The following is a 20580-nucleotide window of genomic DNA, read 5'->3' on the forward strand; positions in this document are numbered from 1 at the left end:
TCCTGTCACTTAGCCACTCGTATAAATGGCTCGTCACCCGGTCCCCACCTGTCTGCTGTGGGACCCCTGCCACGCTCTGTGGATTCTCTCTGAAACGTGCCACTTCCGCCTCCTGTCTGCGTTCCTTTATTTAGTTTGTTTATTACCGCCTACTGGCCTCCCACCCTCTCCACTTAGGGGCTTTAGAAACTCGACAGCTTAACGCTTGCCCAGGACGGGCCGCTCCACATTTCTTGCCTCTCCCACTGCTTCTCTGTGTGAAACCTACATTTCAGCCAAAAGAACAATTGGCCTTTTTTTCAGTCACACTAAGTAACTTTTTACCTCCCTGCTTATGTTCTTCTCTCTCCTTGATGTGGGTATGCCTGCGTATTTTAACTGTTGAAATCCGGACTGTCCTTCTAGGGCTGTCTTATATGTCACTCCTTTCCCGAGTCCCTCAAAGAACATGCCATCTCGCCCTACTTTGAACACCTCTAACATTTCCATACTTTGGGACAAGTCATTATATCTTATTATTTGGAAGTTTCTTAAGGTCAGAAATTATACTACACTCAGTTTTTTAAAGTTACATGTTGAAACACAGTCCCTGGGACCCAGGACACACTCTGTAGGAGTTTTAATAGCTATTATCTTGCTACATTCTCAGAATCCTTATAAAATAGGTATTATCCCCAGTTGAAAGAAAAAAATAAACTTTTGTTAAGCAGTTTACTGCAGATCACCTTGATGGTGACTTTAAAAACGAATCTGAACCTTCATCTAGAGCGCATGCTGGATCTACTCTCTCCCACAGCTTCAGTATATGACCTGGATTCATATCTCCTTATAACACTTTTGAAATGCCCACTTGTGCAGTGCACCACAGTTGGCAACAAACACGACAGACATGCACGCCTTTATGGTGATACATTCCTGCACAGAATGGGTGATCGATAAATATTTGTTGAATTATAGTGGAAGGAAGACGTTTGTAGAGTGAAGTCTGAGGTGAAATAGCCAAAGATCACAATACTGTTGAGTTTTATCAAAAAAAAAAAAAAAGAGGAGAAAAGGAAGGAAGAAGAGGAAAGGAAGGAAAGAAGGGAGGAAAAGAAGGAAGGGAGGAAAGGACAAAAGAAGGAAGGCCTGTAAAGTACCAAGAGCCTTTTTGCTTTGTCCTATTTTTAATGCCCAGAGAAGTCTAAAGGGCCACAGAATTGAAAGTTACTGACTGTGCAGATGCCTACTAATAAAAATTCAAATGAAGATTATGAGGCTATTACCACAAAAGGCTATAGACCAAGATTTGGAAATTTTCATTCCTAGTCTTAATTGATAACTCCAACAGGTATATGACTTCAAAAGCAACCAATAAAGAAACTACGATTGTCTAGCTTTATGTTCTTAAAGTTTCTGCATCATTCCAAAAATGTATTTCAAAAAAATCTTCTTGCACCTAATAACTTGTACTTAATTAAAAACACAAAGTTTGGCATGGACATGACATAGGAGAAAGGGGGGTTGGACAGAGGTATCTACATTACTTCTTCCCTTGGGGATTTAACATCACCCACCTCCACCCCAGCAAAGGGTGGAGTGTCATTTTAAGGGCCTCGTTTAAATTAATGAATGACTCACATTGTCATCTTAACCCATGTTGCCCTTGGCATTTACTTATGTAAATGTGTTATACCTCTGACCTTCACTTTTGTTAATTGTCCACAGGTCATGCTTTAAAATGGGGAACTATAGTGACAAAGATAACGAGGAGGAGGAGAAGAACTAAAACTTCAAGCTGTTTGTAACTGCTTTATATATAGTTACTCCTTTAATTCTTGTAACAACTGTGAGGAAACTATTACTGGAATCTGTACTTTACAAATATGACAGTACAGAAGCAGAGATGTTAGGTTACATGCTGTTCTAGTTTGCTAGCTGCTGGAATGCAACACACCAAGACGGACTGGCTTTCAATAAAAGGGGATTTATTTAGTTAATGTGTAGTTCTTCAGAGGAAAGGCAGCTAACTTTCAACTGAGGTTCTTTCTTACATGGAAAGGCACAGGGCAATCTCTGCGGGCCTTCTCTCCAGGGTTCTGGGTTCCAACATCTTTCCCCAGGGTGATTCCTTTCTGCATCTCCAAAGGCCTGCCAGTGCCGAGATGAGGTATGCTGAGCTGCTTGGGCTGTGCCACGTTGAGCTCTCTCATTTAAGCACCAGCCAGACTAGTTAAACATCATTCATTGCAGCAGGCACGCCTCCTAGCAGACTGCAGATGTAATCAGCAACAGATGAGGTTCACATGCCATTGGCTCATGCCCACAGCAATAGAACTAAGTACCTTCACCTGGCCAAGTTGGCACCTGACTCTAACTACCACACTTGCCTAGTTCATGCAGCTCAGAAGTGGCAGAGCTACAATATGTTTTGGAATCTGGCTCTCAGCCAAGTGTTCTAAACTATTCCACTATTCTATCTTTTGTATTAGCATAAGACGATAACATATAACTTTATGATAGCACTCTTGTATGATTGATCAAGCTTCCGATGTTCCATTGAAAAAATACTTTTCATAACATCAAAGCAGAGTTTTAGTTATTTACTTGTTTTCTATCCAAAGTTCCCAGTTGTGTTCTAATTTATATCTTGTAGCCTTGGGCACTTTTCTTATTCTCTTCGACCAGCACAAGGGTTTTTTTGTTTTTGTCTTTTCAGGGATAATTTTGTTCAACCAGTGCATTACAAATGATAATGGATCACACACACTTTTTGACAGACATTATGGATTATTATCACTACTGCCTAAAGTCAAGACACATTCGTCAAGAACTTACTCAATGCTACAGAGGGCCTGACACTCCAGGCACAGAATTAACTAAGAAAACAGTCCCTGCTTCCCAAGGTTTCACCAGGATGAGAGACACGCACAAACAGATCCTTTTCAGATAACTTAAGTGTTCTGCACAGAGCCTGTGGAAACAAAGGAAAGGCATTGAATTAGGGGTATATTTTAAAAAGAAAAGTAGTTTGAAGGAAGTCTATTCCAGGGACTTAGGTTACAAATGTGAAAGCATGAGAATGGAGGGACATAGATAAATAAGAAGAAAATTTAATTAGGTGAATATCTTAGGAGTATTCTAGAATTAGAACAATTTAAAGGATGAGACAGTTATGGGGTGCACAGGCGGTTCAGTGGTCGAATGCTTGCCTTCCATACAAGAGCCTTGGGTTTGATTCCCGGCCCATGCAAGTGAAAAAAAAAAAAAAGGTGAGAAAGTTATAAGCAGGATGGCAGAAGATCTCAAGTCTCCATGGGTAAAAAAATCACATGGACTAAAAGTCTTGATTATTCCTCTTCCGTAGTAAAATTTAAAATCCTGCTGCTTCTTTGTTCCTAAAATTTCCCAAACTGAAATCAGTAGGTGGAGCCTCTTTTAAAGTGAGGAGCTAAAGTCTACAGGAGAGGATGCATACAATTCAAGAACTTCTGCTGTCCAGCAGCCCGTTTTCACTGTTTTACTGCAGCATTTGGGTTTTTCCCCCTTCCTCATAGTTTCCTGATCCAAGTCTTCAGGACCTTCCCCCCACTTGTAAGGTTAGTTGGAAAGTAGGTATAAACTGTATTGGAATATGTGTCCTTCTTTTGAAAGAAATTGCATTCCTCTGAGGGAAAGGACTCTCAGACTGTAAAAACAGCAAGTCTGTAATGGGTTGTGAGCTTTCATTCATGAGATTCTTAGGGATTCTTACCCAGGATGACTCGTTCACAAAGGAGTCAATGAGAAACCAAAAATGAAGAACTAATTGTGACTCAGGTTATCTGCACCATTCCTCTTTCTCAATAGCAAACCTCATCCTGGTCCCCGTGGATGAGAATGGAGTAAGCAGTTTAAGTCAGGCTGTGCCCAGCTCAGCTGTCAAGTCCCAGCTCCCTTCTTCCCTTTGCCTTCCTTCTCTCAATTTCAGTCCATTTCTTTAGCTGGCTCAAGCAGGTTCCTTGCTTAGTATACCTCCCAGATAGAGAAATCAGCTGAGAGATCCAGAAGGAAATGATAACGGTGGGGGGTGGGGGTGGAGAAGGAAGAGATTGGGAGGAAATAGATAAGATCTCATCAGGCCAATGGAACCTCGTCTATTTTCCTTAACAACTCTGTAGAGGGAGAGGCCGAAGAGCAATGTAGAAAGGTAAGCTTTCAATAGAAAGTCATGATCACTTATAGGTGAAAGTGGCCCAAACAGTGTGCGGAACCCTAACTGCATCTACTGTACATTGCAAAGAATTTGGCTGCAAGTAATAAAGAACCCCAGATAAAAGCGGCTTAAACAAGATAGGCATATATTTCATTCATAGGTAAAAGACACTGTAGGTGGGAAATGTAGGCTTGGTATGGCAGCCCAGACGCTTTCAGGAGTCCTTCTTCCTCTCTGCTCCACCATCTTCAGTAGTGACTTCCATTCTCATGGCCACCTCATAGTCCAGGATGACAACTTCAGTAGCACAGATGTGAAACCTACATTGCGATCCTTCCGAAAGAAGCAGACAAGAGGGCAAAAAGGGGCCCTTCCCAGGCATGTCTGCTTCCTTTTCATAGTCTGTGTCTCAATGGCCAGAACTACAAGGCCACACCTAGCTACAAGGGGGCTGGAGAATGTAATGTTTCATTTTGTAAAATTATGCTCTGTTTAAAACTGGGATTATTTTACTAAAGAGAAAATAGGAAATGTATTGGAGTGAACAACTCTCCTACACTAGTCCAATCAGACTGATAGTCCCTCTTCTTGTGAAAATGTAAGAAAATGGAAGTTTTCCTCCTTCCTTCTTTCCCACCTTTTGTTTCTCCCCTATTCCCTTCCCCAGGGACTGGCTGTCCCAGTAAGGGAGGATATCAGCAGAGTATCTTGGAAGTCCTGTCTTTCCCTCCAAGTAGCCACTTTCCTGTTACAAGCCAGACTGCCTACAGCACCTCCTGGGGCCTACTTAGACAGGCATCTTTGACTGCAAGTAGCTTCAAAAGGGATCAGCCAAAGAGACTAAGTCGACACCGAGGTTATGCTATGCTGAAAATTAATTTCCTGTTGCATACTCTTCATTGAATTATGCCTTGCTAAAATGCTGAATAGTACTTAGCCTCTGTGTAGAAACAAAGAATCTACCCTTTGCACAGGGCCCTCAGATGTATTACTGTCCCTCTGTATGGAATATTCTACTCTCAGATTTTACTGTATGGAATATTGCTCAGGTCTGTGTTCCAATTTCAGCTCTTCTGAGAGTCCTTTCCTGACTAACTAATCTGAGATAGTTACCCCACACTAGCCCTAACTGGTAGTGAAACATATTACAAAACCTTAGTAATTAAAACAGTATGATACAGATATATGGATAGACTGTGAGACCAATGAAACAGAATACAAAGACTTAAACTCAAATACATAAATCTCAAATAATTTGGGGTAAAAATGGGCTTTTCAATAAATTTCTCTATGAGTAGCTGTATTAGCTAGGATTCTCTAGAGAAACACAATCAGCAGGAGATATCTGTAAATACAAAATTTATGAAAGTGTCTCACACAACCGTGGGGATGTAAGAGTCCGAGGTCTGCACAGCAGGCCACAAGGAGGGGCCTCAGGGAGCTCCCAGGAGAGGCCAGCTGACGCAGAAAGAGGGATTTTCTCTTCTGAATCCTCCTTAAAAGCCTTCCAGTGATTAGATTAAGCGGCACTTGTTACAAAAGACAGTCCCTTGGCTGTGGATCCAACCAAGGTGGTCACGGTTCAAGTCCATGAAATGTCCTCATAGCAACAGACAGGTCAGCGCTTACCCAACTAGACAACCGGGCACCACCACCTGGCCAAGTTGGCACATGAACCTGACCATCAGAGTAGCCATCTACAATACAATGAATTTGGGGCTAACACTCATACTTTACACCATGATAAATTCCAAATGAATCACAGATCATAATTTAACACCTTTATTGAGGTATAATTGACACAGAATACAATTGTTAGGTCTGGGGAACCAGGAAGGGCACTGCAACTGGAGCTGCGGAGGCTGTGTCACCCCTCCCAACCTGACTTCCAGAACTAATGGCCCACCCCTTCGGGACGTCACCTGACCTCCATCCTTAAAAACTGCCCACGGAAGCCTGTGGACTCACCTCTCTCCAGCTTGGGTTCGGTGAGCTCTGCCCGGGAGCGCAGAAATAACTGCCCCCCACTTTACATTTCCTGGTCTACCTTTTTTCTTTCTCACCTTTCGCCTCCTAAACCTTTCATCTGGTGCCGGAAACCCAGGAGAGGAGCTCGGGTGCCGCCTGCCTGGCCAGAGGCGCCCCGGCTTCCTCTCTCCTCCTTCCTCCACATGGCCAGTGACAAGGGATCCTTCGGCCGCCGCTGCATCCACCACGGATTGGGTAAGTCCCCTCCCTCCTAGCCCTGCTGCCGGGTCTCACGGCTCCGAGAGAGCCTGTCCATTAATTACTCTCCGAAAACCGTGAATTCACGCCAGGTTCTCTTCCGAGGGCTGAGGTGAACGGGGACGCCCGCAAGCCTCATACCCTTTTTCCAGGACTCTAAAAGCCGTGGGGACGCCCCGCTTCTCGTTTGCCTCCCAAATTCAAGTCCAGGACGTGAAAGGGGCTCAAACCAGGGTGAGCTGCCCCCCGGGGAGACGAGCCCCCACTCGTAAGAGCTCCAAGGACTGTTTCAGGGCGTTGGGACGCCGACACCCCCTGGGCCAGTCCTTTCTCCTTTGAGACCCGTCAGTATGGGCAATAAATCCTCAAAAACCAAACCTTATACTCCTCTGGGTTGTCTCCTGACTAACCTATCTGGACTGGATTTACTTCCAGACATCCGGCCCAAACGCCTCACTTACTTTTGTAAAAAAGCTTGGCCCCAATATCAGTTGGATAATGATTCTCATGGGCCTGAGGATGGGACTTTCGATTTTAATATCCTTACGAACCTCCGCAACTTTTGCCAGAGGACTGACAAATGGGCCGAAATTCCTCATGTCCCGGCTTTTTTCCTTCTGCGCTCCCACCCCTCCCTTTGCATCCTCCTCTCCCTCGCTCTACCCTCCCCTCCCTCCAGCGGCGCTCTCCAGTCGCCATCTTGCCTTTCCCTCCCCCCTTCTGCTTCAGCGACATCTCAGTCGCCATCTTCTCCTTCTCTTCCTCCTTCTGTTCTGGTGACGTCCCAGCCGCCATCTTGCCCTCCTCTCTCCCCTTCCGTGCCGGCAGCACTCCTGCTGCCATCTTGCCTTTCTCTTCCTCCTTCTCCGCTGGCAGCGCTCCAGCCGCCATCTTACCCCCTTCTTCCTCCCCCCGCTCCAGCAGCATTCCAGCCGCCATCTTATCCTCCCCTTCCATCTCCATCCAGTCCCCCACTGTCCTCAACAGCCTTGCCCTCCTCACCTATAAGCTCTCAGACCCGCTCAAAGAACTCTTTACTGTCCACTACGGGGAGTTGCAGGACCTGAAGGGTTAGTTGGAGTACACACCCCTTTCTCCCTAGCTGACCTCTCCAACATTGAGAAATGGCTAGGTTCATTCTCCAGTGACCCAACCGCCTATACTAAGGAATTTCAATATCTAGCTAATGCCTACGATTTAACCTGGCATAACATTCAGGTAATCTGCTCTTCTTCCCTCACTGCAGATGAAATGGACCGCATTTTCAGTGCAGCCAGGCCTCATGCTAACCAGGTGCATATCACCGACCACAGCATGCCGGTAGGGGCCGAGGCTGTGCCCGACCAAGCGCCAGGGTGGGAATATCAGGTGGACACTCCAGCAGGGAGGAACGGGCGGACTAGACGGGACAAAATGCTTACATGCCTCATAGCCGGCGTGCAGAAAGCTTCACATAAAGTAGTAAACTTCCATAAACTAAGGGAAATTACCCAGGGTCCTGATGAAAACCTGGCCGCTTTTCTACACCAGCTCACAGAAGCCCTCTCCCAATATACCCGCCTAGACCCCAACTCAGAGGCTGGTAAAACTGCTTTAGCCACACACTTTATATCCCAATCGGCTCCAGACATAAGGCGTAAACTTAGAAAAATTGAGGACGGTCCTCAGGCCCCTATCCGTGACCTGGTAAACACGGCCTTTAAAATTTTTAATACTCGTGATGAACTAGAGAGGGCAGAAAAGGAATCCCGGGACTGCTGAAGGGTGAATTTACAAACCCAATCCCTGATTGCGGCTCTGCGGCCCACTTCAATGGAGAAGAAGCCAGCTACAACCAATCCACACCAGGAAAGTGCTTCAAATGTGGCCTCGAAGGACACTGGTCCTGCCAGTGCCCCAATCCTTGAGTGCCCAAGGGACCAAGCCCTCTCTGTGGTACAAAGGGACATTGGAAAAGTGACTGCCCCTTGGCGCCTGGCCGTGGAGGGGCCGTCCTTCCAACCCCTAACCCACCGCTAGCAGTCCTGGGCCTGGCCACCGACTGACGACGCCCGGCCTCAGCGACCCCAATCACCCTCCTCGAGCCCAGGGTAACAATCAAGGTAGCGGGTAAGTCCACCTCCTTTTTAGTGGACACAGGGGCTACATTTTCTGTCCTCCCCTCCTACTCAGATCAACTCCCTCCTTCCCAGGTCACGGTTATGGGCATAGACGGCTGTCCTTCACGCCCCTTAAATACTGGACCACTTCCATGTTTAATAGAAGGGTACCCCGTTACACATTCTTTCTTAGTAATGCCTTCTTGTCCCAGCCCACCAATGGGGGAGATCTTCTTGCCAAATTAGGAGCCTCACTACACTGGATAAAAAACCCTCAAACAAAACTTCATAGCAAGTGCCAGAATAACATCACTATCCACAACACCACCCATGCCCCTAAAGGACAATATTTCTGGTGTAATGGAATTCTTACCAAGTGCCTTAACTCCACTGCCCCAGGACCGTGCTTCCTGGTAACTACTGTTCCTCAGTTGACCCTCTATGGGGAGTCCAACTAACTTGGCTACTGCCCTCTCCTCGCTCAGAAAGGGCTGCCTTTCTTCCTACCCTAGTAGGCATCAGCCTGACTGCTTCAGTCGCAGCCTCAGCCACAGCAGGAGGGGTGCTGGGACACAATATTTTAACCTCTCAAAACTTTGAAACTCGACTACAGGTAGCCCTGGAATCAACATCAGAATCCCTTTCCTCTCACAACGTCAACTTACCTCACTAGCCCAGGTAACTCTTCAAAATTGACGGGACTTAGACCTGCTGACAGCCGAAAAAGGAGGAACGTGTATATTCCTATAAGAGGAATGCTGCTATTACGTCAACGAGTCGGGTCTGGTGGAACAAAATATTCAAACCCTAAACAAACTAAAGGAGGAACTCTGCCACAGAAAGTAAGGAACCAACTGTGCCTTAAACTGGTTTTCTTCTCCTCTGGTGACATGGCTCCTCCTGCTACTAGGACCAATTATCCTAATCTGTCTCTTTTTTCTCCTAGCTCCCTGCCTCCTCAACTTCCTTCAGGGATGCATGAAGGAACTATCCCGGGTAGCAGTCAACCAAATGCTCCTGCATCATTATCATCACCTGCCTTCCTCACCAGATTTCTACAGCCAGTCTCCCCATTCCCCCGGCCATGACAGTTCCAGCCTATAACCCCACGCCGCCCCATTACAGCAGGAAGTAACCAGAAGATCTCAGTGCCCTATTATCACAAAAAGGCTGGAATGTTAGGTCAGGGGAACGGGGAAGGGCACCACAACTGGAGCTGTGGAGGCTGTGTTGCCTCTCCCAACCTGACTTCAGGAACTAATGAACTGCCCCTTCCGGACATCACCTGACCTCCATCCTTAAAAGCTGCCTGTGCCAAAGCCCACGCACGCACTCACCTCCCTCCATCTTGGGTTTGGTGAGTTCTGCCCGGGAGCACAGAAATACCCCCCTGCCCACTTTAAATTTCCTGGTGTACCTTTCTTCTTTCTCATCCTTTCGCCTCCAAAACCTTTCACTTGTCTCTAACAACTCTTTCACACTTACACACCCCTGTGTCCCAGTTGCACCCTTAAGTCTTTCTTTTCAATCTACATAAAGCAGTTAGATTACAGACTTACATTTGGATAACTTGTTTATACTTATTCTGGAAATTCCCTCAGATTCAAAGTAGAATTCTTGTGTTTGTTCAATAATTTATCCTTCACTTATCCATTCAAATGTTAACTGTGTATTAAACGATAGGAAGTACCTTTCATTGAAAACCCAGTGAGTTTTATCCCTTCACTCCAAACCCTTTACTTTCTTTCCTTTGGCCTATAATAAATCAGATCCGAGAGAAACCAGGGGAAGTCTGATGCAGGAGAAATCAGACACCTCAAGGCTCAGTTCCCATCAATCAGACACAACTTTCCTTTTATCCTTACCTGAAGGCTTAGAGAAGGGCCTCTTCATCCCAGATCACTATCTAGTCTGGGCAAATGTAAAAGCGTCTGAAGGCTTTTAACCCTTCCTTCTAGATTCAGGTGATGTCCCAATCTCTCCTGAACTTGTGGCTGTGATTTAGCCCCGAATACAGCCTTAGGCTGAAGCCATTTCTGCATTGGCAGCAGCTGCAGCCGCTCCGCTTGCAGGCTGTGGAGGGCTGCGTCTGCCGCAGTTGCTTCCCAGGCCCCCCCCCCCCCAGGGGGAATCCCATGTTGGTGCCACGCCCGGGCCCCGCCAGCTCCACAGTCCCGAATCCCCAAGCACCCACGATCCACCAGCTTCAGCCTCGGGAGCAGTCGGGATTGCAGACGCGTGCCACCAACCCCACGTTCCCCGGGGCGCCGCAAAGTCGAGGAGAGAAATGGAGGAGTGGGGCGCGGGTTTCAGAATTGCCGCTGGAGGCTGCAGTCCACACTGCGCTTAAATCCCGAGAGGCTGCGAGGGCAGCCCTTCGGCCGGTCTAGGTCTCCGCGCGCTGCACTACCCGCTCAGCCGCGAGTCCCATGCGCCCAGCCGTGGCTCCAGCGCCCGGCCCTTCTGCCGTGGCCAGGACGCTGGCCTAGTTCGACCCCAGGTTCCGGGCTCTGGGCCGAGACAGCGGAGGCAGGCCCTATGTGGTGACCTGCTGTGGATCCCCTGCAGCCCATCCCACGGGTGGGAGGCGCAGTGCTGGGAGCCGGCACGGAGTAAACGGAACTGCATGCTCGCTGCGACACGTTGGCGTGGGGTGGGAAGCGGCGTCCCTGCGTGCAGGCTCAGCTCTCTGCAGCCAGGACAGCCAGGGCCAGGGTTTCGCGTACCCGCAGAGAAACTCGTGGCTGGCTTGCTAAGACCGAAACTGCCAGGGGTCGTTTGTCACTAGAACCCCGTTCCAGGGTCCACGTCTTATATGAGGAGGAATTCAGATATGAGACAAGTGAGGAAGGATTACTGAAGGAAAAGAAAGTAGCCCTCAAAAGTTGAGAGTTGCCTCTATTCAGTAAAAGAAAGAAAACGAAAACAGAAAAAAAAAATTATACATACCATACCCCTTACCCTTCCCTTTCATTGATCACTAGCATTTTAAACTAAATTTATTTTAACATTTGTTCCCCCTATTATTTATTTTTATTCCATATGTTCTACTCGTCTGTTGACAAGGTAGATAAAAGGAGCATGGGCCAAAGGTTTTCACAATCACACAGTCACATTGTGACAGCTGTATCATTATACAATCATCCTCAAGAAACATGGCTACTGGAACACAGCTATACATTTTCAGGCAGTTCCCTCCAGCCTCTCCATTACATCTTGACTAACAAGGTGATATCTACTTAATGCATAAGAATAACCTCCAGGATAACCTCTTGACTCTGTTTGGAATCTCTCAGCCATTGACACTTTATTTTGTCTCATTTCAATCTTTTTGGTTGAGAAGGTTTTCTCAACCCCTTGATGTTGAGTCTCAACTCATTCTAGGATTTCTGTCCCGCATTGCCAGGGAGATCCACACCCCTGGGAGTCATATCCACGTGGACAGGGGGAGGATGGTGAGTTTGCTTGTTGTGCTGCCTGGAGAGAGAGGCCACATCTGAGCCACAAAAGAGGTTCTCTTGGGGGTGACTCTTAGGCCTAATTTTAAGTAGGCTTAGCCTATCCTTTGTGGGGTTAAGTTTCATATGAACAAACCCCAAGACTGGGGCCTCAGCCTATAGCTTTGGTTGTCCACACTGCTTGTGAGAATATCAAGAATTCAACTTGGGGAAGTTGAGTTCTCCCCCGTTCTCACCATTCCCCAAAGAGGACTTTGCAGATACTTTTTTATTCACTGTTCAAATCACTCTGGGATTTATCGGGGCATCACTCTGGACAAACCAACAAAATCTCATGTCCTACTCAAGGTTCCATGTACTTATGGTGTTCAATTAAGCTGTCTACATAAGTTATATTAGGAAATGCACTAGTCAAAATATAAATTTTGTACCAAATAAACATTTTTTTGCTTTAGTCTCACACATAAGTTGAAATTTTAAAATATTAATTACCATCTATGTTCCTCCCAGAGGGAAACACATTAACAGGAAGAAAAACAAGAGTTGGTTTAGTCATAGAGCAGAATGGGGAACCAAACAGGAGGAAAAGAAAAAAGAAATAGAAAGGGATTGAGAGCAAGAAAGAGGAGTGGAAAATGGGAGATGAAATGGAGGCAATGATAAGCAGAAAGATATTTATTAAACTTGCTTGGCCATAGGATGCCACAGTGACAGGAAGACAAGCACCAGAGTGTTATTTTGGTTGAATATAAAGAGTGGACAAGTTAAAGCCCCACTTAAAAAAAAAAAAAAGTTGAGACAGGTGTCCAAGAGACAGTAGCATGCTCGGAAATCTTCACTTCTTTAAAGTTCCTTTCCTTTCTACCTGAAGAACTCCTGTTAGCATTTCTTTTAAGGCAGATCTTTTGGTGACCAACTCCCTGTTTTTATTTATTTGTGGATATTTTGAGGATAGTTTTGCCATATAATGAATTTTTGCTTGGTAGTTTTTCTCTTTCAGTTCCTTAAATATGTCATGCCACCACTTTCTTGCCGCTGTGGTTTCTGATGAGAAAATGGCACTTGGTCTTATTGAAAATCCCTTGTATGTGATGAATTGCTTTCTCTTGCTGCTTTCAGAATTGTCTTGATCATTGGCATTTAACATTTGATTAGTGTTTTTGTTGGCTAAAGCTGCCAGAACGCAATATACCAGAAATGGGTGGGCTTTTAAATGGGGGATTTATTAAGTTACTGGTTTACAGTTCTAAGGCCCTAAAAATGTCCACATTAAGACTACCAGATAAAAATATCTTGATTCCGAAGAAATGCATGGATGGTCTCTGGGTTTCCTCAGTCACACGGGAAGGCATGTGGCCAACATCTACTGGACCTTTTTCCCAGTTCCATTGCTTCCAGTGGCTTCCTTTCTAAGCATCTTTGGGCCTTCACTTAGCTTCTTTGGGGCAAAACCCTGGGTTCTGGCTTGCTTAGCTTCTCATGGGAAGGCACATGGTGAAGTCTATTGCACTCTGCATCTCCAAATGTCCACGTTAGGTGTCTTTTCTCTCTGTCAGCACTTCAGGCATCTCCAAATGTCTGCATTTATGTTGGTTCTGAAGTAACTGTGCTTTATCCAAAATGCCTCCTCTTTTAGACTCTGATAAATTAATCAAGACCCACCTTGAACGGGTGGGGTCAACATCTCCATCTAATCAAAATGCCACACCCACCATTCAGCAGGCCATTCTCCAGGAAAACAATCCAATCAAAGGTTCTACCCTAAACAATAGGTTTGGCCCAACAGATTGGAAAGAAAATAGCTTTTCTGGGGTACATGACAGTTTCAAACCAGCACAATTAGTATGTGTCTTGGAATAGCTCTATTAGGGTTTATTGTATTTGAAGTGCATTGTACTCGGACATGATTTTTTTTTTGGCGGGGGTGATGAACATGTACAGTTTACTAAGTACTAACTCCAAATAATACACTGATTATTTTAAGTTTCACCTCACTGTAGAATTAGTGAAACACAACCCTTAACAGGGAAGATGCCTCTGTCCTGGTCTAGTTGTGATTCTATTCTTTTATTGTTTAGACCAGTGCTTCTCAAACTTGCATGTGCATACAGATCTCCTGGGGGACTGCATAAGAGGCCCATTCTGGTTAGGGAGGTTTGGGAGGAACCTGAGATTCTGTGTTACCTACAAGCTCCCAGGTGAGGCTATTATTGCTGTTCCAAGGACCTCTCTTCAAAAAGCAACGGTGTGGACTGTGCACTTTTTGCTGATCCCTCTTCCATGTCCCATTCTCTCCCATGTTGGTTGAATGACTGAGCAAATGATAGATCATCTGCTTTAGAGTGGTCACTTCCTTGTATCAGGGCTTTTTTTTTTTTTAATTTCAGGAATTTATTTTATCTAATATTACTATAACTGTCTGTAGCTTTTTTAAAAACTGTTTTTATTTGCAAAATATTATACATACATACATATATGTATGTATACACACATACACACACAAAGGAAAGAAAGAAAAAAAGCAATAATTTTCAAAGCACACTTCAACAAGCAGCTACAGAACAGTTCCCAGAGTTTGTCATGGGCTACCATGCCCTCAACTCAGGGGTTTCCTTCTCGCTGCTCCAAAACACTGGTGCTTTATCAGAGTCATAATAATAGAATGTTGTGTCTGACTTATTCCACTCAGCATTTTGTCCTCAAGGTTCATCCATGTTGTCATTTGTTTCGGGACATCATTTTATCTAAATGATGCATAATATTCCATCAAATATATATATCACATTATGTTTATCCACTCGTTTCTTGATGGGCACCTGGATTGTTTCCTTCTCTTGGCAATTGTGAATAGTGCTGCTATGAACATCAGTATGCAAATGACTATTTGGGTCTCTGCCCTCAACTCTTCTGGGTATATACCAAGTACTGGTATTGCCGGGTCAGAGGGCAACTCAATATTTAGTTTTCTAAGGAATCGTCAAACTGATTTTCACAGCAGATGGACCATTTTATATTCCCACCAACAGTGAATAAGTGTTCCAATTTCTCCATATCCTCTCCAATGTTTATAGTTTCCTGTTTTTTTAATAGCAGCCATTCTTATAGGTGGCTATCTCATTGTCATCTTAATTTGCATTTCCCTAATAGCTAATGAAGGTGAACATCTCTTCATGTGTTTTTTAGCCATTTATATTTGCTCTTTGGAAGAATATCTATTCATCTCTTTCTCCCATTTTATAATTGGGTTATTCTTTTGTTGCGAGTTGTGTGATTTCTTTATATATACCAGATATCAAACCCTTATACAATATATGGCTTCCAAATATTTTCTCCCATTGAGTTGGCTGTCTCTTCACCCTTTTAACAAAGTCCTTTGAGGCCCAGAATATCTTGATCTTAAGGAGGTCCCATTTATCTATTTTTTTCTTTTACAGCTTGTGCTTTAGGTGTAAAGTTTAAGCTACCTCCTATTACTAGATCTTGAAGGTGTTTCCCTACATTTTTTTCAAGAAGTTTTATGGTACTGGGCTCTTACATTTAGGTCTTTGACCCACTTTGAATTAATTTTTGTATAGGGTGAATGGTAAGGGTCCTCTTTCAGTCTTTTGGCTATTGAAATCCAGCTCTCCCATACCCATTTATTGAAAAGACTATTCTGTCCCAATTCAGTGGATTTGGGGGCCTTATCGAAGATCAAATGTCCATAAATTTGGTGGTCAATCTCTGCACTCTCAATTCTATTCTATTGGTCAGTCCTTCTTCTTTGTGCCAGTACCATGCTGTTTTGACATTGTGGCTTTAGAGTAAGCTGTAAAGCCAGGAAGTGTTAGATCTCCCAGTTCACTCTTCTTTTTTAGGATATCTTTAGCTATTTGAGGTCTCGTTCCTTCCATGTAAATTTGATAACCAATTTTTCCAAGTCTTCAAAGTAGGTTATTGGGATTTTTACTGGTATTGCATTGAATCTGTAGATCAGTTTGGGTATGACTAACATCTAATAATATTCAACCTTTTTATCCATGAGCATGGAATATCTTTCTATCTATTCAGGTCATTTTTATTTCTTTTAGCAATTTTTAATAATTTTCTGTGTATAAGTCCTTGATATCCCTGGTTAAGCTTATTCCTAAATACATAATTTGTTTGGTTGCTATTCTGAATGGAATTTTTTCCTTAGTTGTCACCTCAGATAGGTCATTGTTTGTGTATAGAAACATTACTGATTCTTGTTCATTAATCTTTTATCCTGCCACTTTGCTGAATTTTTTTATTAGCTCAAATAGTTTTGCTGTAGATTTCTCAGGGTTTTCTAAGTATAGGATCATGTCATCTGCCAATAATGAAAGTTTTACTTCTTCCCTTCCTATTTGGATACCTTTTATTTCCTTCTCTTATCTAATTGCTCCAGTTAGTATTTCTAATACAATGTTGAAAAATAGTGGTGACAATCGGCATCCTTGTCTCATCCCCGATCTCAAGGGGAATGCTTTTAATTTCTCACCATTAAGTATGATGCTGGCTATGGGTTTTTCATATATGCCCTTTATGATATTGAGAAAGTTTCCTTCAATACCTAACTTTTGAAGTGTTTTTATCAGGAAAGGATGCTGGATTTTTTTGAATTCTTTTTCAGCATCAATCGATATGATCATGTGATTTCTTCCTTTCAATTTGTTAATGTGTTCTATTACATTGATTGATTTTCTTATGTTGAACCACCTTTGCATTCCTGGAATGAATCCCACTTGATCATAACATATAATTCTTTTAATGTGGTGTTGGATACAATTTGCTAGTATTTTGTTAAGAATTTTCACATCTATGTTCATTAGGGAGATTGGTCTGTAGTTTTCTTTTCTTGTATCATCTTTATCTGATTTTGGTATGAGAGTGAAGTTAGCTTCATAAAATGAGTTAGGTAGGTTAATTTTTCTTCAATTTTTGGAAGTGTTTGAGCTGGATTGGTGTCGGTTCTTTTTGAAAAGTTTGATAAAATTCTCCTGTGAAGCCATCAGGTCCTGGGGCTTTTTTTTTTTTTGTGGGAAGATTTTTTTATTGAATCTCTTTACTTGTAATTGGTTTGTTGAGATCTTCTATTTCTTCTTGAGTCAGTATAGGTAATTCGTGTCTTTCTAGGAATTTGTCCATTTTATCTAAGTTGTCTAATTTGTTGGCATATAGTTGTTCATAGTATTCTTTTATGATTTTTAAAAATTTCATGATCTGTGGTAACAACCCCCCTATCATTTCTGATTTCATTTACTTGTGTCCTCTCTTTTTTCTTTGTTAGTCTAGCTAGGGGGCCATCAATTTTATTAATTTTCTCAAAGAACCAACTTTTAGTTTTGTTCATTCTTTCTATTGTTTTATTGCTCACCAGTTTGTTTATTTCTGCTTTAGTCTCTGTTATTTCTGTTCTCTAATTTGCTTTGAGGTTAGTTTGCTGTTCTTTAAATTCTCCAGGTGAGCAGTTAAATCCTCAAGTTTTGTTCATTCTTGGTTTTTTTTAATATAGGCATTTATGGCAATACATTTCCCACTCAGCTCTGCCTTTGCCACATCCCATAAGTTTTGATATTTTGTATTCTCATTATCATTCATCTCCAGATATTTACTGATTTCTCTAGCAATTTCTTCCTTGACCCTATTGATTATTTCAAAGTGTGTTGTTTAATCTCCATATATTTGTGCAAGCTCTGGTTCTTTGGTGATTATTAATTGTCAACTTTATTCTATTGTGATCAGAGAAAGTGCTTTGGATAATTTCAATCTTATTAAATTTATAGGGACTCAGTTTATGTGCCAGCATATGATCTATCCTGGAGAATGTTCCATGTGTACTAGAGAAGAACGTGTGTCCTGGTGCTTGGGGATGTAATGATCTATATATGTCTATTAGATCTAATTCATTTATCTTATTGTTTAGGTTCTCTATTTTCTTGTTGATTCTCTGTGTGGTTGTTCTATCTATAATGGAGAGTGGTGTATTAAAGTCTCCCACTATTAGTGTTGATATGTCTATAACTTCCTTCAGTTTTTCCAAAAGGTGCCTCTTGTACTTTGGAGCTCTTTGATTGGGAACATACATATTTATGATTGTTATTTCTTCCTGGTGAATTGTCCCTTTCATTAATATGTAGTGTCCTTCTTTGTCTCTTATGACATCTTTACATTTAAAGTCTATTTTGTCTGATATTAGTATAGCTACTCCTGCTTTCTTTTGGTAACAGCTTGCATAGAAAATCTTTTCTTATGCTTTCACTTTCAATCTAACTGTGTCCTTTTCTAAGATGTGTCTCTTATAAACAGCATATGGATGGATTATATTTTTTGATATATTCTGTCAATCTGTATCTTTTAATTGGTGAATTTAGCCCATTAACATGCAAAGTAATTACTGTAAGAGCATTTCTGGATTCTACCATTTTGCCCTTTAGTTTTTTTTTTTGGTGGGGGGGGTGCATGGTCTGGGAACTGAACTCGGGTCTCCCGCATGGAAGTCAAACATTCTACCATTGAACAACTCATGCACCTCTTGTCCTTTGGGTTTTTTTTTGTCAGATCTATATTATATAGATATTTATTATATCAAATAATATATATTATAAAATATTATTATTTATAAAACACATTTATTTTATAAATATTTTAAATTTATAATTTATAAATTATTTTAATATTTTAAAATAAATAAAAATTCATAAAATAAAATAATATATTATATATATTATATAAAATAACATATTATTTTCCTTTTCTCTCTCTTTTCCTTTACATTACCTTTACTGATATTCTTTAATTCTGTGCCCTCCTCCAGACCTCCCTCTCCTGTCCTTTTTTATCAGCTGACTGGGCTCTCTTTAGTATTTCTTGTAGGGCTGGTCTCTTGTAGACTAGTTCCCTCAATCTTTCTTTATCTTTGAAGATTTTAATCTCTCCCTCAATTTTGAAGGATAACTTGGCTGGATAAAGAAGACGAAAAAAATCGTAATTTCTAAGATGATTTGGTCTAAGATGATTCTTCTTATAACATAAAGTTTAAGTTTACTTATATTGTACATATTTGAAACCAATTACCAGGGAAAATAAGAATTTATCAGAAAATTTTGTTTTATTTTCATCTGCCAATGAATTTTGAAATTTTAAGTCAAATGAGTTTTTAAATTAGATTTTCTGCAAGTATAAAAGTAGTAATCTTCCGATTTTATATAGTCAGTATTTTCAGATTACTGGTAAAAATTATTTGAAAATAAATTTCTGGGTAATAAAAGTTAGTCAGAACTCGATACACATGGTATAATTACCACACAGTTTAATATTTAATTGAAGTGCATACTTGGTATTTTTGAATTATAGTTTTTGGGCTGTATTGCAACTAATCAAAACAATGATGGGGTTGCATCTGTATAAATGGGTGCTAATAGTAACAATTAAGCCATATGTTTATGTCTGGATTTAAAATGTGTAAACACCTACAAATGCATTGTCTTCTACTTTGAAGAATATGAGCAGTTATATTTAGTTACACAAATCCACGTCTTATTTATGGTTAGATATCTTATCCCATTGAAAAGTTTTGCTGTAGTGTGGGAAAATGTAAACCTTTTTCACAGTTTCTATCAATGTGAAATAAAATTGAATTCTGAAAAAACAAAATGTGTAGGAGAAGCTCATGGAAATCTTGTGGGTGCCCCGCTACCCTCCCCCACGTGATGAGGGGCCAGCCTACATCCCATTGTGGGTCCCTGGACCTGCTCTGGAGAGATCAGAGTGACACCTGTGTGTGTGCTCGAGTAACCGTGGGTCCTGGCCATTCTATCATGATTCTACCTTAATGCCAAGGGATCAGTGCTTGGAATGTCAGGTTGGTGACCCAGGACACCAGGCACCAATACTGAACTCTGCCTTTTCCCCTCTCCCTCTTCCTTAGAAACGGGGGCTTGTATTTTAGCGCACTACTACGCAGCCGGCATTAGGCCATGACTGAGACCGTCGGTTCTCTTTTGTAAAAGGGAGGGAAAGTGGCAAAAATTCCTTACATATACCTTTTTATGGTCTTAAATCAGAACAAATCTGTAAAGGGCTCTTGAAAATTATGTTCTGCCCAAAAGGACTGTGAGGAACTTCTTTTTTATAACTCTTCTTCATGGAAGGAGGCAAATATTTTAAATAATCTTCTTCTAAATAGTACCCCCCACACACCCATGAGAATCCTCAATCAGTGTCTATTAAAACACACTGCAGCAAAATTCTTTTTCCTTTTCCAGAGAAAATGGGAAATGCCAACAGTCAATATAAGCTGAAAAAATGGGAAAGCATAGCCCTCCAATGGGGAATTACAATCTGTAAAAGACAGGGAAAGTAGTCAAATACTCCCTGTGCCCAAATGTTTAGAAAATAAAATCTTAATAATTCTTTTTCAAAACTTGTTTGCTAAAAGGCAAGATAAAACATACCACCAAGCTAGTTAATTGTAATAAGCTTAGGGAGATGGCTCAGGAGAAAAGGCAAACCCACCTCTGTTCCAGGGGAGGCTGGTGGAAGTCCAAAAGGTTATTAATGGGACCAGCAATGGTGGCCATGCCAGAGACCTGCGTTCGATTTTTGGTGCCTGCCCATGAAA

The sequence above is a fragment of the Tamandua tetradactyla genome, chromosome 21 (genome assembly GCF_023851605.1).
Source record: "Tamandua tetradactyla isolate mTamTet1 chromosome 21, mTamTet1.pri, whole genome shotgun sequence".
Classification (NCBI taxonomy): domain Eukaryota; kingdom Metazoa; phylum Chordata; class Mammalia; order Pilosa; family Myrmecophagidae; genus Tamandua; species Tamandua tetradactyla.